Consider the following 12048-nt stretch of genomic DNA (forward strand, 5'->3'; position numbering starts at 1 on the left):
AGGACTTACTTAAAAAATCGAAGGAAAAAAATTGCCAGCCAAGAATCATATATCCAGCAAAACTGTCTCTTAAACATGAAGGTGAAATTAGGACACTTCCAGATAAACAGAAGTTTAGGGAATTTGTAAAAACCAAACCAAAACTACAAGAAATACTAAAGGGAGTACTTTGGCTAGAAAATCAATAGTATCAGGTGTCGACCCAAGACTAGAACACTGGGCAGAGCAGTCAGAAGTCAACCCAGACAGGGAAATCAAAAAATCAAACCAGGATTAAAAAAAAAAAACAAACCTCAAAACAGGGTAAAAGCAATGTTATTATATAAAAGAAGACAACATTGAAATAATAAAGAGGGACTAAGAAATGTAATCATGGACCTTCCATATGGAGAGGAAGATACGGCGATACAAAGAAATAAAAGTTAGGTTTAAATTTAGAAAAATAGGGGTAAATAATGAGGTAACCACAAAGGAGACAAACTATCCTACTCATCAAAATCAAATACAAGAAAAAAATAGAGACTCAGTGGAAACAAAATCAACAACAACGAATATGTCGAAAGGACAATATATAAAGATAATCTACTCAGCACATAAAATTAAGTGGGAAAAAGAACCTGTCAACAACACGCAAAAAAAGACATCAAAATGATAGCACTAAATTCATACCTATCCATAATTACGCTGAATGTAAACGGACTAAACGCACCAATAAAGAGACAGAGAGTGGCAGAATGGATTAAAAAACACAATCTGTCTATATGCTGCCTACAAGAGACACACCTTAGACTTAGAGACACAAGCAAATTAAAACTCAAAGGATGGAAAAAAATATATCAAGCAAACAACAATCAAAAAAGAGCAGCAGTGGCAATATTAACTCCTGACAAAATCGACTTTAAATTTAAATCCATCATAAAGGATAAGGAAGGACACTATATAAGGATTAAAGGGACAATATACCAAGAAGATATAACCATATTAAATATTTATGCATCCAATGACAGGGCTGCAAGATACATAAAACGAACTCTATCAGCATTGAAAAGTGAGATAGACAGCTCCACAATAGTAGTAGGAGGCTTCAACACACCACTTTCGGTGGAGGGCAGGATGTCGAGAAAGAAGCTCAATAAAGACACGGAAGATCTAAATGCCACAATCAACCCACTTGACCTCATAGACATATACAGAACGCTCCACCCAACAGCAACCAAGTATACTTTCTTTTCTAGTGCACACGGAACATTCTCTAGAATAGACCACATATTAGGTCATAAAGCAAGCCTTAGCAGAATCCAAAACTTTGAAATATTATGAAGCCTCTTCTCTGACCTTAAGGCCATATCAGTGGAAATCAATAACAGAAAAAGCAGGGAAAAGAAATCAAACACTTGGAAACTGAACAATACCCTGCTCAAAAAAGACTGGATTGTAGAAGACATTAAGGGTGGAATAAAGAAATTCATAGACTCCAATAAGAATGAAAACACTTCCTATCAGAACCTTTGGGACACAGCGAAAGCAGTGCTCAGAGGTCACTTTAGATCAATAAATGCACACATCCAAAAAGAAGGGCCAAAATCAAAGAATTATCCCTACAACTTGAACAAATAGAAAGAGAGCAACAAAAGAAACCCTCAGGCACCAGAAGAAAACAAACAATAAAAACTAGGGCAGAACTAAATGAAATAGAAAACAGAAAAACAATTGAAAGAATTAACAAGACCAAAAGCTGGTTCCTTGAAAAAAATCAACAAAACTGATAAACCATTGGCCAAACTGACGAAAGAAAAACAGGAGAGGAAGCAAATAACCCAAATAAGAAATGAGATGGGCGATATTACAACAGACCCAACTGAAATTAAAAGAATCATATCAGATTACTATGAAAAATTGTACTCTAACAAATTTGAAAACCTAGAAGAAATGAATGATTTCCTAGAAACACACTACCTACCTAAACTAACACAAACAGAGGTAGAACAACTAAATAGACCCATAGCAAAAAAAGAGATTGAAAAGGTAATCAGAAAACTCCCAACAACAACAACAAAAAAGTCCTGGCAGAGTTCTACCAAACTTTCAGAGAAGAGTTAACACCATTACTACCTAAAGGTAGAAAAGGATGGAATACTCCCAAACTTATTCTATGAAGCCAGCATATCCCTGATACCAAAACCAGGTAAAGACACCACAAAAAAAGAAAATCACAGACCTATATCCCTCATGAACTTAGATGCAAAAATCCTCAACAAAATCCTAGCCAATAAAATTCAACAACATATCAAAAAAATAATTCACCATGACCAAGTGGGATTGATACCAGGTATGAAGGGATGGCTCAACATTAGAAAAACGATTAATGTAATCCATCACATAAATAAAACAAAAGACAAGAATCACAGGATTTTATCAATTGATGCAGAAAAGGCATTTGACAAAGTTCGACACCCACTCATGATAAAAACGCTCATCAAAATAGGAATAGAAGGAAAATTCCTCAACATAATAAAGGGCATTTATACAAAGCCAACAGCCAACATCATCCTAAATGGACAGAGCCTGAAAGCATTCCCCTTGAGAAGAGGAACCAGACAAGGATGCCCTTTATCACCGCTCTTATTCAGCATTGTGCTCCTAGCCAGACCAATTAGGCTACACAAAGAAATAAAGGGCATCCAGATTGGCAAGGAAGAAGTAAAATTATCTCTATTTGCAGACGACATGATCTTATACACAGAAAACCCTAAGGGATCCTCCAGAAAACTACTGAAAGTAATAGAAAAGTTCAGCAGAGTATCGGGATATAAGATGAACACACAAAAATCAGTTGGATTCCTCTACACCAACAAAAAGAACATCGAAGAGGAAATCCCCAAATCAGTACCATTTACAGTAGCCCCCAAGAAGATAAAATACTTACGGATGAATCCTACCAGAGATGTAAAAGACTTATACGAAGAAAACTACGATACACTTCTGCAAGAAACCAAAAGAGACCTACATAAGTGGAAAAACATACCCTGCTCGTAATAGGAAGACTTAACATTAGAAAAATGTCTATTCTACCAAAAGTGATCTATACATTTAATGCAATTCCTACCCAAATCCCAGCGACATTCTTTAACGAGGTGGAGAAACAAATCACCAACTTCATATGGAAGGGAAAGAGGCCCCAGATAAGTAAAGCATTACTGAAAAAGAAGAACAAAATGGGAGGCCTCACTCCACCTGATCTTAGAACCTATTATACCGCCACGGTAGTCAAAACAGCCTCGTACTGGTACAACAACAGATACATAGACCAATGGAAGAGAATTGAGAATCCAGACATAAATCCATCCACATATGAGCAGTTGATATTTGACAAAGGCCCCAAAACAGTTACATGGGGAAAAGACAGTCTTTTTAACAAATGGTACTGGCATAACTGGATATCCATCTGCAAAAAAATGAAACAAGACCCATACCTCACTCCATGCACAAAAACGAGCTCAAAATGGATCAAAGAACTAAATATAAAATCTAAAACGATACAGATCATGGAAGAAAAAATAGGGACAATGTTAGGAGCCCTAATACATGGCATAAACAGTATACAAAACATGACTAACAATGCAGAAGAAAAACTAGATAACTGGAAGCTCCTAAAAATCAAACACCTAGGCTCATCCAAAGACTTCACCAAAAGACTAAAAAGATTACCTACAGACTGGGCAAAAATTTTTAGCTATGACATTTCCGATCAGCGCCTGATCTCTAAAATCTACATGATCCTGCATAAACTCAACTGTAAAAAGGCAAATAACCCTATTAAAAAATGGGCAAAAGATATGAACAGACACTTCACTAAAGGAGACATTCAGGTAGCTGACAGATACATGAGGAAATGCTCATGATCATTAACCATTAGAGAAATGCAAATCAAAACTACAATGAGATTCCATCTCACTCCAACAAGGCTGGCATTAATCCAAAAACAGGAAACAATAAATGTTGGAGAGGCTGTGGAGAGACTGGAACACTTATACACTGCTGGTGGGAATGTGAAATGGTACAACCGCTTTGGAAATCGATTTGGCGCTTCCTTAAAAAGCTAGAAATAGAATTGCCACATGATCCAGCAATCCCACTCCTCGGAATACATCTTTACACGAACAGATATATGCACACCCATGTTCACTGCAGCACTGTTATCAATAGCAACAAGATGGAAGCAACCAAGGTGCCCATCAATGGATGAATGGATAAGTTAATTACGGTATATTCACACAATGGAATACTACACATCGATAAAGAACAGTGATGAATCCTCGCAACATTTCATAACATGGAGGAATCTGGAAGGCATTATGCTGAGTGAAATCAGTCAGTTGCAAAAGGACTAATATTGTATAAGACCACTATTATAAGAACTCAAGAAATAGTTTAAACAGAGAAGAAAATATTCTTTGATGGTTGTGAGAGGGGGGAGGGAGGGTGGGTGGGAGAGGGGTACTCACTAACTAGATAGTAGAGAAGAACTACTTTAGGTGATGAGAAGGACATCACACAATACAGGCAAGGTCAGCACAACTGGACTACACGAAAGGCAAAGAAGTTTCCGGAATAAACTGAATGCTTCTGAAGGCCAATGTAGCAGGGGCGGGGGTTTGGGGACCATGGTTTCAGGGTACATCTACATCAATTGGCATAATAAAATCTATCATGGAAACATTCTGCATCCCGCCTTGGATAGAGGCATCTAGGGCCTTAAACGCTAGCAGGCGGCCATCTAAGATGCATCAACTGGTCTCAACCCACCTGGACCAAAGGAGAATGAAGAACACCAAGGACACAAGGTAATTATGAGCCCAAGAGACAGAAAGGGCCACAGAAACCAGAGACTACATCAGCCTGAGACCAGAAGAGCTGGATGGTACCCAGCTACAACCGATGACTGCCCTGACAGGGAACGCAACAGAGAACCCCTGAGGGAGCAGGAGAGCAGTGGGATGCAGACCCCAAACTCTCATAAAAAGACCAGACTTAATGGTCTCACTGAGACCAGAAGGACCCCGGTGGTCATGGCCCCCAGACCTTCTGTTGGCCCAGGACAGGAACCATTCCCAAAGCCAACTCTTCAGACAGGGATTGGACTGGACAATGGGTTGGAGAGGGATGCTGGTGAGGAGTGTGCTTCTTGGATCAGGTGGACACTTGAGACTAAGTTGGCATCTCCTGCTTGGAGGGGAGTTGAGAGGGTGGAGGGAGTTAGAAGCTGGCAAAATGGACAGGAGAAAAAGAGAGAGTGGAGGGAGGGTGCGGGTTGTCTCATTAGAGGGAGAGCAATTGGGAGTATGTAGCAAGGTGTATATAAGTTTTTGTGTGAGAGGCTGACTTGATTTGTAAACTTTCACTTAAAGCACAATAAAAATTATTAAAAAAAAGATTAGTATCTAGAAGTTGGGTAAACAGGAACCACACCCTGTCAACATGATATAGCTGAAACAACCCATGAATTATTATCTCCTTCTTAGTGTTTTTCTAGTCCCTTCCCGCTTTACAGTCTCCTCCATGTGCAGAAGAACAAAGTCTGCTGTTTAACTCTCCTTAGCCCTCTGAAGATAGTGATGTAGTGCCAAAGATCAGTGTTTGCGCTATATCCCATAAGTGATGCCAAGGGCTGCGGAGAGGACTCCATCTTGAATATCAGCAGGTTCCATCTTGGAATCCAGATGCATGTGCAACCTAATTAACATACACAGCCATTCTAAGAAGTACCTACCCCTTGAAAGAAGCCCACCAAATATCCATTACTCTATTGTTTCCACAGAACCCATATAACCACTAGCCTTGCTTCTCTTTTTTGATTCAGTCTTTTAGAGAGGCTTAGATCTCGACCGGAAACCCTGGTAGCTTAGTGGTTAAGTGCTATGGCTGCTAACCAAAGGGTCAGCAGTTCAAATCTGCCAGGTGCTCCTTGGAAACTCTGTGGGGCAGTTCTACTCTGTCCTATAGGGTCACTACGAGTCAGAATCGACTTGATGGCACTCAGTTTGGTTTTGGTTTGTTTAGATCCCCACTGACTCCTTTTGCTTGACTCAAGGAAAATAAAGCTTGCTGAAGATAAAGTTTGTCTTTCACATGTACTCTTACTCGGGAAAAGACAAAGACCCTTTGTGTTAGATTGGCAATTGGTAACATGACTAATGCGTGGAAGAAAGGCCTGGCAATACTTCTGAAAAACCAGTCATTGAAAACCCTATGCCGCACAGTTCTACTCTGACACACACAGGGTCACCATGAGTTAGAATCAAATCAACAGCAACTGGTTTTTGGTGGTTTTAGTGAATAATGACGTTGAGCATCTTTTCATATGCTTGTTGGCAATTTGCATATTTTCTTTGGAGAAATGTCCATTCAAGTCCTTTGCCCATTTTTTAATTAGATTTTTTTTTTTTTGGTGGTTGAGCTGTAAGAGTTTTTTTTATATACTCTGAATACTAGACCCTTATCCAATAATGCAATATTTTCTTGCCAGGCACCATCCTGGCATTGATCAAAGCCCTCTCTCAAGCCCATGGGGACTGGCGGTGAAGTCCGCTGGTAGGCAGACTAGCTGGTCCTGAGTACTTCTCCACAGTAACTGGAGAAGAGGTACAGGGCTGATGTCAATACTGGCTACCCTGAGTCTCACTCTGGAGGGGGCTTCCAGACTTCCCCAAGTGTTAAGAAAGACACCTCCTGCGGACACTGGGCATGGTGACCTGTAGGAAAACCTGGGCTCCAAGGTAAAAGAGCCGAGGGGGGAACACAGCAACCCCTCAGCCTCTAGCAACCCTGCCCTGCCTCCCTTGCCTACAGACCATGCTTCCACGTGCCTCCATGAGAGGCAGCATGGTAATGCCAAGAGCAAATGGCCAGGGGCAGCAAGTCCAGATTTTTTCTAGTCATGGCTCTGCCATAACCTGCCACATGACTCTAAGTCAGTCACTGAACCTCTAGAGTCTCAGTTTCTTCACCTGTACAATGGAAAGCCAAGTGCAGAGCTGCAAGTTCCCTGCAGCTGTGACACTTACACTGCACATAGTCTCCACTGATCAGGAAACACCCCAGGCATTAGTGTCCTCCTCAGTCATGTCCCGTTGAAGGAACCCACAAAGTCAAGATTCAAAGGAATAAAAACAAGTTTGGCATTTACTGAAAATGATGGCTACCCCTTGTTCATCTTGATCAGCTACATGGCTAAAATTCCCACTTTATTAAAATTAAAATCATCTGCTCTGCAAAACACTGTTTAGAGAATTAAAAGACAAGCCTGACTGGTGGAAAATATTTACAAAACACTTATCTGATGAAGGACTTGTACCCGAAATATACAAAGAACTATTCTGTGTCTTTCTTTTCTTCTTTTATTGTTGTATAAAAACATGTATCACAAGACTTGGCAATTCGACTTTTTTCAGGTGTACAATTCAGTGATATCAAATACACTAATCATGTTGTGCAACCATCACCCATAATTGCTGCCCCATTTCCCATCACCCAACAAAAACTCGCCGCTTCCGAAACAATGGCTCCCCCTTTCCCCATCCCTCTCAATCCTGGTAACTACTAATACACTTTGGTCTCTATACACTTGCCCATTCTTGTTATTTCATATAGGTGACATCATAAAATATTTATCCTTTTGTGACTGACATTTTTCATTCAACGTACTATTTTGAAGGCTTATCCATGTTGTAGCATGTATCGGGACCTCACTTCTCTTTATGGCTGAGTAGTATTCCATCATATGTAGGTACCACATTTTTTAATCTATCTGTTGATGAACATTTAGGTTGCTTCCACCTTTTGGCTATTGTAAATAGTGCTGCAATGAACATTTGTGTACTTGTGTCTGTTTGTGTCACTGCTGTCATCGGTATATACCCAGAAGTAGAATTGTTGGGTCATACGGTAGTACTATGTTTAACTTTTTGAGGAAGTGCCAAACTGTTTTCCACAGTGGCTGTATCATTTTGCATTCCATACAAAGAACTCCTAAAACTCAACAAAAGTGTCTTAGGCTAGGTTCTCTAAAGAAGCAAAAGCAGTAAATCATATAAATACATATATAGAGAGAAGTTTATATCAAGGAAATGGTTCATGCAGTTGTAGAGGCCGGAAAGTCCCTAGCCCGTGCGTCAGGCTGGAGGCCTCTCCTGACTCACGTAGCTGCAGGGGCTGAAGAACCCAAGATTGGCAGGTCATACAGCAGGCCTCTGGTTCACAGGCTGTGAAGACCAATGAATTCCAAGATTGGCTGGCAAGACAGCAGGGAAGCTGCCAGCTCAAGTCCCAAAACCAGGAGGTCAGACAAAGAGGAGCCAGCTGCAGGATTCAGAGTGAGCAAAAGCCCATGAGCCTTGCCAGAAGGTCCACCTGTATTGGATGGATACCATACCCCCCCAAGGAAATTCTCTTTCCACTGATTGGCTACTCACAGCAGATTCCATCATGGAGGTGATCACAATACATCAGATTTCATCATGGAAGTGGTTACATCATTATACAACTGCTAAACTACATCATAACTACCAAACCACTGAGAATCATGGCTCAACCAAGTTGACACACAACCTTAACAATCACAATAAGAAAACAAACAAGCCTACTAAAAAGTGGGCAAAGATCTAGACAGAAACCTCACCAAAGAAAATCTACAGATGGCAAACAAGCCATCTGTATGAAAAGATGCTCAACATCATGTCATTGTTGCTGTTGTTGTTAAGTGCCATCGAGTTGGTTCCGACTCATAGCGACCCTATGCACAACATAATGAAACACTGTCTGGTCCTGTGCCATCCTTACAATCGTTGTTATGCTTGAGCTCATTGTTGCAGCCACTGTGTCAATCCACCTCGTTGAGGCTCTTCCTCTTTTCTGCTGACCCTGTACTCTGCCAAGCATGATGTCCTTCTCCAGGGACTGATCCCTCCTGACAACATGTCCAAAGTATGTAAGACGCAGTCTCACCATCCTTGCTTCTAAGGAGCATTCTGGCTGCACTTCTTCCAAGACAGATTTGTTCGTTCTTGGCAGTCCATGGTATATTCAATATTCTTCGCCATCATGTCATTAGGGAATTTCAAATTAAAACAACAATGAGATACTATTACACACTTGTCAGAATGGCTAAAATCCAAAAAACTGACAATACCAATTGCTGATAAGGATGTGAAGCAACACGAGCTTTCTCATTCATTGTTGGTGGGAATGCAAAATGGCACAGCCAAGGTGAAAGACAGTTTGACAGTTTTTAACAAAGCCAAGTATAGGTTTACTATCAATCCAGCAATTGCTTCCCTAGTATTTAACCAAATGAGTTGAAAACTTATCTCCATACAGAAACCTGTACAGAAATGTTTATAGCAGCTTTATGCATAATTGTCCAAAGCTAGAAGCAACTAAGATGCCCTTCAATAGGGGAATGGATAAACAAACTGTGGTACATCTATATCAAAACAAAAATAAAACTCATTGCCATCAATTCACTTCCGACTCATGGCAGAAGAGGCGTGCTAAGAGCTCATCAGGACAGGGTGGAGGGACCAGAACACTCCCCCATGCATTTTCCAGCCCCATTTCCATGGGTGAGGTCCCTAGGTGGTGCAAACAGTTTGCATGCAACTACTTGCCTAAAGATCAGCAGTTCAGACCTACCCAGCTGCACTGAGGAAGTCTTGGTGACATGCTTCTGTAAAGGTGTATTGCTATTAGGTGTCATCGAGTCTGTTCCAACTCATAGCCACCCCGTGTACAACAGAATGAAACACTGCCCAGTCCTGTGCAATCCTCACAATCATTGTTATGCTTGAGCCCACTGTTGCAGCCACTGTATCAATCCATCTCATTAAGGGTCTTCCTCTCTTTCACTGACACTCTACTTTACCAAGCACGATGTCCACCTTCAGGGGCTGGTCCCTCCAAGAAAACCCTACGGAGGAGTTCTACTCTGTCACAAGGAGTCGTCTTGAGTCGAAGTCGACTCAATGGGTTTGGTTTTTTTTTTTCCTTAGGTGACCAGCACAGCATCCACACCATGAGCCCTTCCTGGGTCCCCTCAGACAAGCTGTAGGTGGGGCAGGGTACCGCAGAGCCTTATCCACACCAGGGGTTGTGCCACAGGACTTGTTCGGCAGGAGCAACACCCCAGCCCTCCTCAAGTCAAGACAGTTACCTTCCATATATGCACCTGCGGCTCAGCCACGCTCTCAGCGAAGCTCTCAGCCTCAGGGTGACCTTGGGAGACCACATTGTAGCTTGGACTTTTCCTTCCTCCCTACTCAGAAACCAAAACTAGCAATTGGCAATTAGCCCCCATTTAGCAACCAGGGCTGTTAGTTCCCCAGGCAGCTGAGCCACACTCCACATTCTGTCTGTTGAGGAAGGTTCTGTTTCCATGTCCACCACACCCTCAGCAGCATTTGCCCCAGGGAGTGGGGCAGGCATTGAGGTCCCAGGGAAAGTATCGGAAGGCCTGCGATCCAGTGTCCATTCTACTGACCTTGGGCAAGTCACTTCTGCCCTCACAGTTTCCCCATCTATAAAACAGGGCTGAGAGCTCAGTGAACTTGGAGGATGCAGGGTGCAGATGGGAACCATGACTCCATCTCAGAATGTGGGTGCTGCCTCCCAGGGTACACGGCTTCTACCCTGACACCTGCTAGGATGCCTTCCTTGACAGCACATCAATAAGGTGGCAAAAATCATTTTGCAAAAAAAAAAAATTATTTCTCTTGTTGGTGAATGTTTCCTTGCCTATATATATTCTTATTTTTTTTTAGTAAAAAAAAAAAAAAAAATTCTTTTAAATCACAACCAAAAATGAAAACGAACAAGCAAAAAACAATTATTTCTCTCAGATAGTTCAAGTCCAAAAGCTACCTCTTCAATTTGGATTAAAATTCTGATTTACTTTAGCATTACGCTCACTTAAGAACTATCTATATGGGATAAAATTGACAACAGCAACTCAAAAGACTAGACTGGAACTGTAGGGGGCAGTGAGCTCATGTTAATGGGGCAGCAACTGCGAAGAAAAGGAGAGTGAAAACATTTGCACAACTCAAAGAATGTAATCACTGTCACTGAATTGTAAGTGTAGAAACTGTTGAATTGGTATGTTTTTCTGTGTATATTCTCAATTACAAAACAAATTTTTCTTTTTATTGTACTTGAAGTGAAAGTTGACAAATCAAGTCAGCCTCTCACACAAAAACTTATATACACCTTGCTACATACTCCCAATTGCTCTCCCTCTAATGAGACAACCCGCACCCTCCCTCCACTCTCTCTTTTTCTCCTGTCCATTTTGCCAGCTTCTAACTCCCTCCACCCTCTCAACTCCCCTCCAAGCAGGAGATGCCAACTTAGTCTCAAGTGTCCACCTGATCCAAGAAGCACACTCCTCACCAGCATCCCTCTCCAACCCATTGTCCAGTCCAATCCCTGTCTGAAGAGTTGGCTTTGGGAATGGTTCCTGTCCTGGGCCAACAGAAGGTCTGGGGGCCATGACCACCGGGGTCCTTCTGGTCTCAGTGAGACCATTAAGTCTGGTCTTTTTATGAGAGTTTGGGGTCTGCATCCCACTGCTCTCCTGCTCCCTCAGGGGTTCTCTGTTGCGTTCCCTGTCAGGGCAGTCATCGGTTGTAGCTGGGTACCATCCAGCTCTTCTGGTCTCAGGCTGATGTAGTCTCTGGTTTCTGTGGCCCTTTCTGTCTCTTGGGCTCATAATTACCTTGTGTCCTTGGTGTTCTTCATTCTCCTTTGGTCCAGGTGGGTTGAGACCAGTTGATGCATCTTAGATGGCCGCCTGCTAGCGTTTAAGGCCCTAGATGCCTCTATCCAAGGCGGGATGCAGAATGTTTCCATGATAGATTTTATTATGCCAATTGATGTAGATGTACCCTGAAACCATGGTCCCCAAACCCCCGCCCCTGCTACATTGGCCTTCAGAAGCATTCAGTTTATTCCGGAAACTTCTTTGCCTTTCGTGTAGTCCAGTTGTGCTGACCTTGC

The 12048-nt window shown here is 41.9% G+C and overlaps 1 protein-coding gene across 1 annotated transcript in view; it reads right to left on the minus strand.

Annotated features, from left to right (window-relative positions):
* Positions 1 to 12048, minus strand: part of ACOT7 (acyl-CoA thioesterase 7) — a 133651-nt gene that overhangs the window by 102128 nt on the left and 19475 nt on the right. The window lies entirely within an intron of this gene.

The sequence above is a fragment of the Elephas maximus genome, chromosome 3 (genome assembly GCF_024166365.1).
Source record: "Elephas maximus indicus isolate mEleMax1 chromosome 3, mEleMax1 primary haplotype, whole genome shotgun sequence".
Lineage (NCBI taxonomy): Eukaryota > Metazoa > Chordata > Mammalia > Proboscidea > Elephantidae > Elephas > Elephas maximus.